At 40.0% G+C, this 15,255-nt stretch overlaps 1 long non-coding RNA gene across 1 annotated transcript in view; it reads right to left on the reverse strand.

Moving 5' to 3' along the window:
- Positions 1-2,735: 2,735 nt before the first annotated feature.
- LOC138983867 (uncharacterized) overlaps positions 2,736-15,255 on the reverse strand; it is a 73,647-nt gene continuing 61,127 nt past the window's right edge. Inside the window, exon 3 of the long non-coding RNA XR_011461292.1 lies at positions 2,736-2,901. This is a non-coding gene — a long non-coding RNA (uncharacterized lncRNA). The remainder of the gene's footprint in view (positions 2,902-15,255) is intronic.

A 15,255-nucleotide genomic window follows, 5' to 3' on the forward strand; every position in this document is an offset into this window, starting at 1 on the left:
AAACGATCCAAATTTACGTTGGTCGTATTCTCCATCAATTGCTGATTCCAAAAACATATAAATATGTTATATTCTGATTAAAAACAAGCTCTGAAAATTAAATATATAAAAATTATTATCAAAATTAAATTGTCGAAATCAATTTAAAAACACTTTCATCTTATTCCTGGTCGGTTCCTGATTCCAAAAACATATAGATATGATATGTTTGGATTAAAAACACGCTCAGAAAGTTAAAACGAAGAGAGGTACAGAAAAGCGTGCTGTCCTTCTTAGCGCAACTACTACCCCGCTCTTCTTGTCAATTTCACTGCCTTTGCCATGAGCGGTGGACTGACGATGCTACGAGTATACGGTCTTGCTGAAAAATGGCATTGCGTTCAGTTTTATTCTGTGAGTTCGACAGCTACTTGACTAAATATTGTATTTTCGCCTTACGCGACTTGTTTTGATTCTGCGAGAGAAATTACTCTCACCTTTCTTGTTGTTGCTATGCCTGTTATTCGGTTGCTTTCAATTTTTCCTCGCTGACAGTTGCTGTTGTTTCTTGGGATTTCACTCATTTCATGTGACACATTTGCAGTGTTGATTTGTACACACACACACACACACACACACACACACACACACACACACACACACACACACACACACACACACACACACACACACACACACACACACACACACACACAGATAAACAGACAGAGAGAGAGAGAGGGAAAGAGAGAGAGAAACAAGTCGGTAAGGCGAAAATACAACATTTTAGTCAAGTAGCAATTTGTAGCGAATACGCAATATTTCAGTTCTACCCTGTTCCGCGTAAATTTTGCTGAGGTGGATTTTTCAAGTTTGAGTCCCGGCTCTAACGTTGGTTCCTTTTAATTATATTTAGTCAAGTTTTGACTAAATATTTTAACATCGAGGGGGAATCGAAACGAGGGTCGTGGTGTATGTGCGTGTGTGTGTGTGTGTGTGTGTGCGTGTGTGTGTGTGTGTGTCTGTGTGTGTGTGTAGAGCGATTCAGACTAAACTACTGGACCGATCTTTATGAAATTTGACATGAGAGTTCCTGGGTATGAAATCCCCGAACGTGTTTTTCATTTTTTTGATAAATGTCTTTGATGACGTCATATCCGGCTTTTCGTGAAAGTTGAGGCGGCACTGTCACGCCCTCATTTTTCAACCAAATTGGTTGAAATTTTGGTCAAGTACTCTTCGACGAAGCCCGGGATTCGGTATTGCATTTCAGCTTGGTGGCTTGAAAATCAATTAATGACTTTGGTCATTAAAAATCTGAAAATTGTAAAAAAAAATAAAAATGTATAAAACGATCCAAATTTACGTTTATCTTATTCTCCATCATTTGCTGATTCCAAAAACATATAAATATGTTATATTCGGATTAAAAACAAGCTCTGAAAATTAAATATATAAAAATTATTATCAATTTTTTTTTTTCGAAATCAATTTAAAAACACTTTCATCTTATTCCTTGTCGGTTCCTGATTCCAAAAATATATAGATATGATATGTTTGGATTAAAAACACGCTCAGAAAGTTAAAACGAAGAGAGGTACAGAAAAGCGTGCTATCCTTCTCAGCGCAACGAATACCCCGCTCTTCTTGTCAATTCCACGAGCACTGCCTTTGCCACGGGCGGTGGAGTGACGATGCTACGAGAAAACGGTCTTGCTGCGTTGCGTTGCGTTCAGTTTCATTCTGTGAGTTCGACAGCTACTTGACTAAATATTGTATTTTCGCCTTACGCGACTTGTTATATTTAGTCAAGTTTTGACTAAATATTTTAACATCGAGGGGGAATCGAAACGAGGGTCGTGGTGTATGTGCGTGTGTGTGTGCGTGCGTGTGTGCGTGTGTGTGTGTGTGTAGAGCGATTCAGACTAAACTACTGAACCGATCTTTATGAAATTTGACATGAGAGTTCCTGGGTATGAAATCCCCGAACGTTTTTTTCATTTTTTTGATAAATGTCTTTGATGACGTCATATCCGGCTTTTCGTGAAAGTTGAGGCGGCACTGTCACGCCCTCATTTTTCAACCAAATTGGTTCAAATTTTGGTCAAGTAATCTTCGACGAAGCCCGGGGTTCGGTATTGCATTTCAGCTTGGTGGCTTGAAAATTAATTAATGACTTTGGTCATTAAAAATCTGAAAATTGTAAAAAAAAATAAAAATTTATAAAACGATCCAAATTTACGTTTATCTTATTCTCCATCATTTGCTGATTCCAAAAACATATAAATATGTTATATTCGGATTAAAAACAAGCTCTGAAAATTAAATATATAAAAATTATTATCAAAATTAAATTGTCCAAATCAATTTAAAAACACTTTCATCTTATTCCGTGTCGGTTCCTGATTCCAAAAACATATAGATATGATATGTTTGGATTAAAAACACGCTCAGAAAGTTAAAACAAAGAGAGGTACAGAAAAGCGTGCTATCCTTCTTAGCGCAACTACTACCCCGCTCTTCTTGTCAATTTCACTGCCTTTGCCATGAGCGGTGGACTGACGATGCTACGAGTATACGGTCTTGCTGAAAAATTACATTGCGTTCAGTTTCATTCTGTGAGTTCGACAGCTACTTGACTAAATATTGTATTTTCGCCTTACGCGACTTGTTTGTCTTTCAGGTAGCCCATGCTTGAAGTGAGAGGTGAATAGAGGTTCATCTGAGCTCTTTTTAAGTTTGGAAAAACACCACATGTGAACATATTGTCAACTCCGCGATACAATAGTAAATGAATTCATTGGTACGTATGACCCTGCATGCAGTGACCTGTGCACGTAGTTCACCTGGAAGCTGCCTCAACTCTTCACCGGTCAACATCCACACCGTCAGGTGGCCTTGTCTTGTCCAGCCTCGGTGACTCTGTCGAACAACGCCGTCAGGCAACGAGATAGTTAACTTCCCAAACCTGTGATTTTGCAGTTTTGTTTTGCAGGTAAGAGGATCTTATCATTACGTTCGTCTCCTCTCCCCTCCAAAAAGAAAGACACCCCCATACCTACCATACCCCCCCCCCCCCCCCCCCCCCCGTTTAGATCAAGCCAACCATCGCTCCTTGTCCGACAAAATTTTGTCCATGACAATGAACTCCAACTGACATCATGGCGTACCAGCTTGGTGTTTTAATGAAAAAAACCTATTGCACTTAAGATCAAGCCAGGGGTCGACGAGCAGTACGCTTTGAACACTTGACTTCTTGGCTTTTGTGACTCACGGCTTTCACTTGTTTCAAACTGAAGTCCACGTGTCGTTGACATTTTTTTTATTACATTTAGTCAAGTTTTGACTAAATGTTTTAACGTAGAGGGGGGAATCGAGACGAGGGTCGTGGTGTATGTGCGTGCGTGCGTGCGTGCGTGCGTGTGTGTGTGTGTGTCTGTGTGTCTCTGTGTGTGTGTAGAGCGATTCAGACTAAACTACTGGACCGATCTTTATGAAATTTGACATGAGAGTTCCTGGGTATGAAATCCCCATACGTTTTTTTCATTTTTTTATGAATGTCTTTGATGACGTCATATCCGGCTTTTCGTGAAAGTTGAGGCGGCACTGTCACGCCCTCATTTTTCAACCAAATTGGTTGACATTTTGGTCAAGTAATCTTCGACGAAGCCCGGACTTCGGTATTGCATTTCAGCTTGGTGGCTTAAAAATTAATTAATGACTTTGGTCATTAAAAATCTGAAAATTGTAAAAAAAATTTTTTTTTTATAAAACGATCCAAATTTACATTCATCTTATTCTCCATCATTTGCTGATTCCAAAAACATATAAATATGTTATATTTGGATTAACAACAAGCTCTGAAAATTAAATATATAAACAATATTATTAATTTTTTTTTTCGAAATCAATTTAAAAACACTTTCATCTTATTCCTTGTCGGTTCCTGATTCCAAAAACATATAGATATGATATGTTTGGATTAAAAACACGCTCAGAAAGTTAAAACAAAGAGAGGTACAGAAAAGCGTGCTATCCTTCTTAGCGCAACTACTACCCCGCTCTTCTTGTCAATTTCACTGCCTTTGCCATGAGCGGTGGACTGACGATGCTACGAGTATACGGTCTTGCTGAAAAATGGCATTGCGTTCAGTTTCATTCTGTGAGTTCGACAGCTACTTGACTAAATGTTGTATTTTCGCCTTACGCGACTTGTTTTTATATTTAGTCATGTTTTGACTAAATATTTTAACATCGAGGGGGAATCGAAACGAGGGTCGTGGTGTATGTGCGTGCGTGCGTGTGTGTGTGTGTGTGTGTGTGTGTGTGTAGAGCGATTCAGACTAAACTACTGGACCGATCTTTATGAAATTTGACATGAGAGTTCCTGGGTATGAAATCCCCGAACGTTTTTTTCATTTTTTTGATAAATGTCTTTGATGACGTCATATCCGGCTTTTCGTGAAAGTTGAGGCGGCACTGTCACGCCCTCATTTTTCAACCAAATTGGTTGACATTTTGGTCAAGTAATCTTCGACGAAGCCCGGGGTTCGGTATTGCATTTCAGCTTGGTGGCTTAAAAATTAATTCATGACTTTGGTCATTAAAAATCGGAAAATTGTAAAAAAAAAATAAAAATGTATAAAACGATCCAAATTTACGTTTATCTTATTCTCCATTTATTGCTGATTCCAAAAACATATAAATATGTTATATTCGGATTAAAAACAAGCTCTGAAAATTAAATATATAAAAATTATTATCAAAATTAAATTGTCCAAATCAATTTTAAAACACTTTCATCTTATTCCTTGTCGGTTCCTGATTCCAAAAACATATAGATATGATATGTTTGGATTAAAAACACGCTCAGAAAGTTAAAACAAAGAGAGGTACAAAAAAGCGTGCTATCAGCGCAACTACTACCCCGCTCTTCTTGTCAATTTCACTGCCTTTGCCATGAGCGGTGGACTGACGATGCTACGAGTATACGGTCTTGCTGAAAAATTGCATATAACATATTTATATGTTTTTGGAATCAGAAAATGATGGAAAATAAGATGTACGTAAATTTGAATCGTTTTATATATATATATTTTTTTTTTACAATTTTCAGATTTTTAATGACCAAAGTCATTAATTAATTTTTAAGCCACCAAGCTGAAATGCAATACCGAAGTCCGGGCTTCGTCGAAGATTACTTGACCAAAATTTCAACCAATTTGGTTGAAAAATTAGAGCGTGACAGTGCCGCCTCAACTTTCACGAAAAGCCGGATATGACGTCATCGAAGACATTTATCAAAAAAAAGAAAAAAAATGTTCGGGGATATCGATCCCAGGAACTCTCATGTAAAATTTCATAAAGATTGGTCCAGTAGTTTGGTCTGAATCGCTCTACACACACGCACGCAAACACACACACACACACATACACCACGACCCTCGTTTCGATTCCCCCTCTATGTTAAAACATTTAGTCAAAACTTGACTAAATGTAAAAAAGAGAGAGACAGAGAGAGGAAAGAAAAGAGAGAGCGAGAGAGAGAGAGAGAGAGAGAGAGAGAGAGAGAGAGAGAGAGAGAGAGAGAGAGAGAGAGAGAGAGAGAGAGAGAGAGAGAGAGAGAGAGAGAGAGAGAGAGAGAGAGAGAGAACGAAGGCCTGTCGAAACATGGTGTTATTTTACGTTTGTCGGTTGTATAAATCTGCCATCAAAATGGCGCATCTCTTATTTGATTTGTTAGCTAGTGAGATATGATTTTGAGGCAGAATGGCAAATTGTGGTTCACAATATTTTTACCCGATTGAATACTGCTAGCTGAATAAAGCGCGGACTGTCTCACTACTGATCAATATTATAATGATACACCGTCACTGGAGGGAAACCGAAGAAAACGATAAACAATGGCAAAATGTAAGAAGTATAGGTGCCTATACAATTTCAACAAAGACCACAACAACAGCAACATTCAGATGGTGAAGTATTTGTCCAATGTGTCCAAGTCCTAGAAAATGACACGAAGAAAAGTAACAAGTACAGAAGTAAACTTGTACAAAGGAAGAAGAAGAAGAAGAAGAAGAAGAAGAAGAAGAAGAAGAAGAAGAAGAAGAAGAAGAAGAACGGAAGGAGGAGGAGAAGGAGGAGGAGGAGGAGGAGGAGGAGAAGAAGAAGAAACCGTAGCACACACATTTCTGCCTTCCTAAAATTCCGCGTGTTTCCTTCCGGTTTACTGATGATGTTCTTCGGTTCCTTTTTATATTTAGTCAAGTTTTGACTAAATATTTTAACATCGAGGGGGAATCGAAACGAGGGTGTGGTGTATGTGTGTGTGTCTGTGCGTGTGTGTGTGTGTGTGTGTGTGTGTGTGTGTGTAGCGATTCAGACTAAACTACTGGACCGATCTTTATGAAATTTGACATGAGAGTTCCTGGGTATGAAATCCCCGAACGTTTTTTTCATTTTTTTGATAAATGTCTTTGATGACGTCATATCCGGCTTTTCGTGAAAGTTGAGGCGGCACTGTCACGCCCTCATTTTTCAACCAAATTGGTTGAAATTTTGGTCAAGTAATCTTCGACGAAGCCCGGACTTCGGTATTGCATTTCAGCTTGGTGGCGTAAAAATTAATTAATGACTTTGGTCATTACAAATCTGAAAATTGTAAAAAATAATTAAAATTTATAAAACGATCCAAATTTACGTTTATCTTATTCTCCATCATTTGCTGATTCCAAAAACATATAAATATGTTATATTCGGATTAAAAACAAGCTCTGAAAATTAAATATATAAAAATTATTATCAAAATTAAATTGTCCAAATCAATTTAAAAACACTTTCATCTTATTCCTTGTCGGTTCCTGATTCCAAAAACATATACATATGATATGTTTAGATTAAAAACACGCTCAGAAAGTTAAAACAAAGAGAGGTACAGAAAAGCGTGCTATCCTTCTTAGCGCAACTACTACCCCGCTCTTCTTGTCAATTTCACTGCCTTTGCCATGAGCGGTGGACTGACGATGCTACGAGTATACGGTCTTGCTGAAAAATGGCATTGCGTTCAGTTTCATTCTGTGAGTTCGACAGCTACTTGACTAAATATTGTATTTTCGCCTTACGCGACTTGTTTAGATTACAACCCTCTTTTCGATCACATTCAATAGGGCACTTGCCAAGAAGGGTGTTGCAGGTTGCGAGCGGATGATGTTGCTGCTTGTTTTGATAGTGTTTTACCGATAGTCATAATAACTAGCCAATCAATAAATATTACTAAGCAAAAGAAGAAGAAGAAGAAGAAGAAAAAGAAGAAGAACACAACCGTAGCGTCCTCTTAGACGGAAGGAACCACGCGGAACACGCGGAATGTCACGCCATGACGCGGTATAGGCCCTTCCTAAGAGCCAGACATGCTGCGGTATAAAGCCTCTTAGGAATTAGGCAGAAATGTGTGTGCTACAGGTGAAGAAGAAGAAGAAGAAGAAGAAGAAGAAGAAGAAGAAGAAGAAGAACAACAACAACAACAAAAACAACAACAACAACAACAACGACAACAACAGCTGCAGCAACAGCAGCAGCAACAACAACAACAACAACAACAACAACAACAACAATAACAACAACAACAACGACGACGACGATGACTATGTACAGCAGCAATTACTTTTTATGGCGATTTATTCAGTCAGTGGTAGAAGACTAAGAAAATGGAAGAAATCAAAAGAAACCTACAACAAGATAGCAGCAGCAGCATTAACGACAACAATAACCACGACGACGACAACGACGACGACGACGCCGATGATGATGATGACACTGCTTCTGAAGGCACTAACACTGATAGCGAATTAAACATCAGAAAAATAACACTTAAATGTGCAGGCAGATGAAAAATGTCAGGAATGGTGATGGTAATCGTAATATCTTGTCTTGTGAGAGTTCCTTTAAGTTTTATGACACTTTCAGCGTATCCCACAGCAACACGTCGAATTCAGCGGCTATACCAAATACCAATAACATTCCCTACTCTATATAATTATAAACATAGATAAAACAAAAAGTCCAATCTTTTACCACACAATACAATCCAATCCAGCAGGAACAATACAACACAGCAAAGCTAAAAAAACAAAAAACTATCAAAAGTCTGAAAAATATGCACATGAGTGCAACGGCGCGGTATTGCCTGCAATTTCGTAATGGAGATTTCCAAAGAATAAACTTAAAACCTATTTTGAAGACCAGGAAAAGGCTGAATTATTTAATATGTCTTTTGTTAAACAATCAGAAATAAACGACACAGACGATAATGTTCCCGATATAGACAATGCTGAGTTTTTTGTCGACGATATGGTCGTGACTTCCGAAGAAGTGAAAAGTGTAATAGAAAGTCTTGATACATCTAAAGCTGTCGGACCTGATAAAATTCATAATAAGATTCTTATTGCAAGTTTACCTATAATAGCAGAACCTCTATCTATTTTATTTACAAGATCATTAAATGAGGGTGTATTTCCAAGGATATGGAAAACAGCACACATAACACCGATATTTAAAAAGGGGGATAAAGGAGACTGTTCAAATTATCGTCCCATCTCACTCTTAAGCTGCGTAGGTAAAGTTCTTGAAAAATGTGTTCAGAAACATGTGTTTGATTATTTTGTATCGAATAACATAATCACACCTTCCCAGTCTGGTTTTATTCCCGGTGACTCAACTGTGTACCAGTTAACATGCCTATATAACGACTTTTGCAAGTCACTCGACGACAGCATTACTGTCCAGGCAATCTTTTTCGACATTTCCAAAGCATTTGACAGAGTCTGGCACAAAGGTCTTCTGAGAAAGTTATTTGCACTAGGGATTCGAGGTCAGATGTTTAATTGGTTGCAAAACTATTTACCTGATCGAACACAAGCAGTGGTGCTTAAAGGAAGTATGTCTAGCTACTTACCTGTGCAAACAGGCGTTCCACAAGGCTCTATTCTAGGACCTCTCCTTTTTCTGGTTTACATTAACGACATAGTTGATAACGTTGAATCCATTATTAAACTGTTTGCCGACGATACAAGTATGTATTTAAGCCTGGAAAATTCTCAGATGCGAACAGATATTTTTAACTCAGATCTTGAAAAACTCGACCAGTGGGCTAGTCAGTGGAAAGTTAAATTTAATCAAAGTAAAACAAAACTTCTGAATATAAGCAGGAAAAGAAATCCAGATTACATCCCTTTAAACTTCGGTGGCACAATTTTACAAGAAACTGAAAGTCATAAACATCTTGGTATCATTATTCAGAATAACGGTAAGTGGGAGTTACATATTAAATCTGTTATAGCAAAATGCCGTACGCTAGTAGCTTGCTTACGATCTTATAAATATAAACTAGGCAGAAAAGCTTTAGAAACAATGTATAAATCCTTCATATTGCCACATTTTGATTATGCTGATGTTCTCTGGGACAACTGCCCTAAGGAGTTAGCCACCGAGCTCGAAAGTATTCACTTAGATGCAATTCGAACCATTGTTGGAGCAGTCCGCGGTACAAGCCATCAAAAATTGTACGATGAGTCAGGTTTTATTTCATTACTAGAGAGGCGAAAACGTCATAAATTGATATTATTTCACAAGATCGTTCACCGCAAGGTGCCAAACTACTTATTAGCGATATTGCCACCATTGATATCAACTAATAACCCATATCACCGGCGCAGACCTCCAGACAGGAAAGTTCCATCGTTTAAAACTGAATTATATAGAAACTCATTTCTCCCATCTACTACACAACTCTGGGATTCTTTAATAATAATAATAATAATAATAATAATGCAAACTTTTATAGCGCTATTCTAGAAAAAAAATGTCTACTCTTAGCGCTTTACAATATATACATCGACCAAGCATACTATACACGCACAGGCAAAGAAACCGACCAAACATAACCAACAAACTATACATGCACAGGCAAAGAAAGCGACCAAACATACAATACACGCACAGGCATGATACTAACCAAACATAAACAAACATACTATGACCAAACATAACCAACATACTATACGCGCGCAGGCAAAGAGAACAATCAGCACATGTAATAATTACTGACAACAAATAATGCAGGCATACAATGACAGTCCAATACACAGCCTAAGCACAAGAACCACAGTAGGCTTCTATATAAAAACGTGTCAACGGTACTATTTACACACACTCACACAGTGCTGACACAAAGCGCAGAAAATATATATACACGTTATTTTAGGCGCTAGGTAGGGGGTGAGGTGGGGCGGGATGGGGTGGGTGGGGAGATGCTGGGGGGGAAATCACTTGCGCTGAAAGAGGTGTGTTTTGAGATTTGTCTTGAATGTAGTGAGAGAATCTGTGTGTCTGAGAGGCAGTGGTAATCTATTCCAGGTTTACCAGACTATATAAAACTTAGTGATTCCCTAAGTGAATTTAAGCACTTTTTGTCAAAAAACGATTTAAGTCCGCCGTGTTATTTTTATTCTGGAGATCGCATGTCACAAATAATTCACTGTAAGCTCAGGTTATATATAAGTGATCTCAATAACGATCTAGTGAGACGTCACGTTGCTACAGATGCATCTTGTGACTGTGGATTCCCGTCCGAATCCGTACAACACTTCATATTCGATTGTCCAAATTATCGCGAAGCACGTCAAGAAACTATACATACCCTCCCTAATCACACAATTCACCTCCCCCACCTTTTAAACGGAGACAGACAGTATTCTTTAGATTTGAACAGGAAAATTTTTTCCACCGTACACTCGTTCATTGAACGTTCAGGCCGCTTCGGGTAAGTCAGAATAAATGCTCTACAAGCCGGACAACAACTTTAACTTCTGCACATCTCCTACCCATCCCTCTTCTTTTATTCATCTTCTTTCCCTCCTTCCTTCCTTTACTGTCTTTCTTTATAATCATTATGCAACGTTCATTACGTTATTAATAGATTTGGCTTATTGAGACAAATTTTTCACCCGTTACCGCCTTATGTTGTACTGTCATGCAGGAACACCACTATAAGCTTCTAGCTTGTTGCTGTTTCTGTGAACTTTGTATACATGTCATGATTGTAACCTTTGTTAAAATAAACTTATGTTTAAACCAATAAACTTTAATTCAGGGAGGCTTTGTTATCATTCGATCAAAGGAAGCCACATGCATATGAGATTGATAGAAACCAAATAAATATTAAATTTGGTTTTTTTAATTAATATATAAAACATCAGAAGTTGTGAAAGAAACAATTGAAAGTCAGAAGAGACTTTCTTCTGAGATTTGTTAAAATCTCTTAGGAGTGCAAAAGAGAGAGGAAACAAAAAAATGTTTATCAGTGGTAGAAAAATATTTATTTTTTCTTTTTATTTATTTTTTATTTTTTATTCTATATATATATATGTATAAATATATCCTGTTTATTTTCAAAGTGCAATATGCAGGTGCGGTGCAGTTAAGCTTTAAATATTATTCACCAACAAATGAAGGTATTACATCGATCGTCAATCGGCAGTTTGTGTACTGGTGTGTGTACTTTGCACGCGCTTTCGACACTGCAGTTTGTGTAAGCATACTGGGAAGGGGATGGGCAAAAGTGAGAGAGAGCGAGAAAGAAGGCGGGAAGGGGAGAGAGAGAGAGAGACAGAGCGAGGGAGAGAGACAGAGCGAGGGAGAGAGACAGAGCGAGGTAGAGAGACAGAGCGAGAAGAGAGAGAGAGAGAGACAGAGACAGAGACAGAAAGACAGAGAGAGAGAGAAAGAACACACACACACACACATACACACACACACACACACACAAACACACACACACACCCACACCCACACACACAAGCAAACACAGACAAGCAGACAGACAGACAGAGTGAGAGAGAGACAGTGGGAGAGAGAGATAGACACAAGCAAAGGAGAGACAGACAGACAGACAGAGAGAAAGAGAAACAAAAAAAGTCAGCTCTCAAGAATACAATTCAACTTATACATGTACTTTTTATGCCTCTGCGAAAGGAACCGTCAAAACCATACTACGAAGATACTGTTTGAACCCCTGTAGTTTCAAGAACACTTTCTTCGACCTCGTGCCATTTCCGTCTCCGATGTGTTGACTATACAGAGAGGATGGCTGTAGCAAGCACGTGGTAACCGAGCACCTAGTCACTCTACCCTCAAGGCATAGACTGTGACCCAAAGGCTGCACTGTAACACATCTTCTTCCCTTTCGTTATCACGCTCCTTAAAGCTGTGGTCTCTCAATGACAATCCGGGGCGTTGGATGAAGCTGTCAAGGTCACGCGGGCAGTGTAGGTCGGGATTCAGGCCGCCTTCGATGCACAGCACTCTGAAGAGGACCCTCAACCTTACCTCTTTACACGCCTGGCCTCGGAGAGTCCTAGAGAGACCACAGCTTTAAAGCTATCTTCACTCTTAATAACATTATTTCACTTTTGAACACATTCTTGTTACCAGTTTTGAACGCATTGTGACCTTGTTCATAGTTCTACTGGCAAAAGTAGCACACATAGTAAAACATTGTGTTCATTTGATCACTAGTACCGGCACGGTGGCCTAGTGGTAAGGCGTTCGCCCCGTGATCGGGAGGTCGTGGGTTCGAACCCCGGCCGGGTCATACCTAAGACTTTAAAATTGGCAATCTAGTGGCTGCTCCGCTTGGCGTCTGGCATTATGGGGTTAGTGCTAGGACTGGTTGGTCCGGTGTCAGAATAATGTGACTGGGTGAGACATGAAGCCTGTGCTGCGACTTCTGTCTTGTGTGTGGCGCACGTTATATGTCAAAGCAGCACCGCCCTGATATGGCCCTTCGTGGTCGGCTGGGCGTTAAGCAAACAAACAAACAAACAAATTGATCACTAGTGTTGATTATGTGTGCTTCATTTGCTGGTAGAATGATGTACTATGTCAGAAATGTGTTCAAAATGGGAACACTTATGTGTAGAGTGTTCCTTCTTATGTACAACTTCTTGTAAATCACAAAAGACCTTCAAGAGCTTTGCAAATCCCTCTTAGCATGCTTGATAATATTTTTTTATAAATTAATATTGTCCAAGGGACAAACTTTTGCTTTCGCCAAACGTTTGAGTGAGTGTATTTAGAGTTTAGATTTCCTGTACTGTATACTTTTTTTTCAGAATCACAAAGATTGTCCCTACCCTTGTACCATTTACCTCTTCTATCCCTAAACCAAAGAGTGCAACATTGCGTGTAAAGCGGATTCCTCGCAGCTGATTCAAAGACTGCACTGTGGAACGACTTGCCTCCATATATTCCCTGTCACGTTCCTCCAATTGTAGGTCATTCGCAGACAATCATATGTGTCTGTTAGAAAACTTATCCATCAAACCAGAGAATAGCATCAACGCTGAACTAATCTCACAGGACCCCCCTGGGTTCGCGACACAAGACATATAATATATATAAACAACACACAAACACAAACACACACACACACACAAACGCGCGCGCGCACACACACACGCGCACACACGCACACACGCACCTACGTACACACACACACATACACACACACACACACACACACACACACACACACACACACACACACACACACACACACACACGCACGAAACAACAACAATCAAACAAACCGAATGAACCACCTTTTTACCAAGTTCAGAATTGGCCAGTCAGACCAGTGCCCTTGTCAAACAGGCAGCATGACAACGGAACACCTGCTGCAGACTTGCCCACTACACGATGGCCTCAGGAGCCAGATCTGGGCGGACGCGACCACGGTGCAAGGGAAGCTCTATGGCAGTCTGGACGACCTACAGCGCACGGCAACATTTGCGCGGAGAACCGGCGTTTCCATCTGAGTGATCGACAAGAAGAAGAAGAAGAAACAAACCAGTGTATAAAAAAGAAAACAAATCACTTTGCACAGAAAGAACACGACAGGCTGTGAGATGTTGGTATATTTCTCCGCACGTACCGTTTTCCTCGTTGTCTCTGAACTACAGAGATGAAGAAATTTCGTGTAAACTAAGCCCCTTGCCATTGTGCCCCGAAGGCACAATCTGTCACCATAAGCACAATGCTTCTTCTTCTTCTGCGTTCGTGGGCTGAAACTCCCACGTACACTCGTGGTTTTGCACGAGTGGAATTTTACGTGTATGACCGTTTTTACCCCGCCATTTAGGCAGCCATACGCCGCTTTCGGAGGAAGCATGCTGGGTATTTTCGTGTTTCTATAACCCACCGAACTCTGACATGGATTACAGGGTCTTTTCCGTGCGCACTGGGTATTGTGCTTGCGTGTACACACGAAGGGGGTTAAGTCACTAGCAGGTCTGCACATAAGTTGACCTGGGAGATCGGAACAATCTCCACTCTTAACCCACCAGGCGGCAGCGACAGGGATTCGAACTCACTACCTCCCGATTAGGAGGCCGACGTCTTACCACCTCGCCACTGCGCCCGCACAATGCAAGTAGCATCCTTTCATTCTCGACCAAAGCATTATAGATCCATCCAGGTGTTTTACTGGGATAAGAGCACGTATCCCCTTAGATCCATCCAGGTGTGTTACTGGGATAAGAGCATGTATCCCCTTAGATACATACCAAGAATCTAAAGGCTGAAATCATTCTGGGGTTTTGTCCCCAATGCAGTAAACACACACACAAAAAACAACAACCACACACACACAGACACGGACGCACGCACTGACGAACGCACGCACGCACGCACGAACGTACGCACGCACGCACACACACACACACACACACACACACACACACACACACACACACACACACAAATACACACGAATACACACACGAATGTATGTATGTATGTATGGGGTGGTTTATAATTATAGCGCTTGACGTACTCTAAGCGCTTTACAGATTAATTTCTGCCGTGTGAGTCGGAATTTTTTTTACACAATATATCACGCATTCACATCGGACAGTAAATCGCAAGCCAATTAAGGCGAATATTTACTTTTCACGGCCTATTATTCCAAGTCACACGGGTATTTGGTGGACATTTTTTATGCCTATACAATTTTGCCAGGAAAGACCCTTTTGTCAATGGGATGTTTAACGTGCACACCCCAACGTAGTGTACACGAAGGGACCTCGGTTTTTCGTCTCATCCGAAAGACTAGCACTTGAACCCACCACCTAGGTTAGGAAAGAGGGGAGAAAATTGCTAACGCCCTGACCCAGGGTCGAACTCGCAACCTCTCACTTCCGAGCGCAAGTGCGTTACCAC

This window comes from Littorina saxatilis, linkage group LG13 (genome assembly GCF_037325665.1).
Source record: "Littorina saxatilis isolate snail1 linkage group LG13, US_GU_Lsax_2.0, whole genome shotgun sequence".
Taxonomy (NCBI): Eukaryota; Metazoa; Mollusca; class Gastropoda; order Littorinimorpha; family Littorinidae; genus Littorina; species Littorina saxatilis.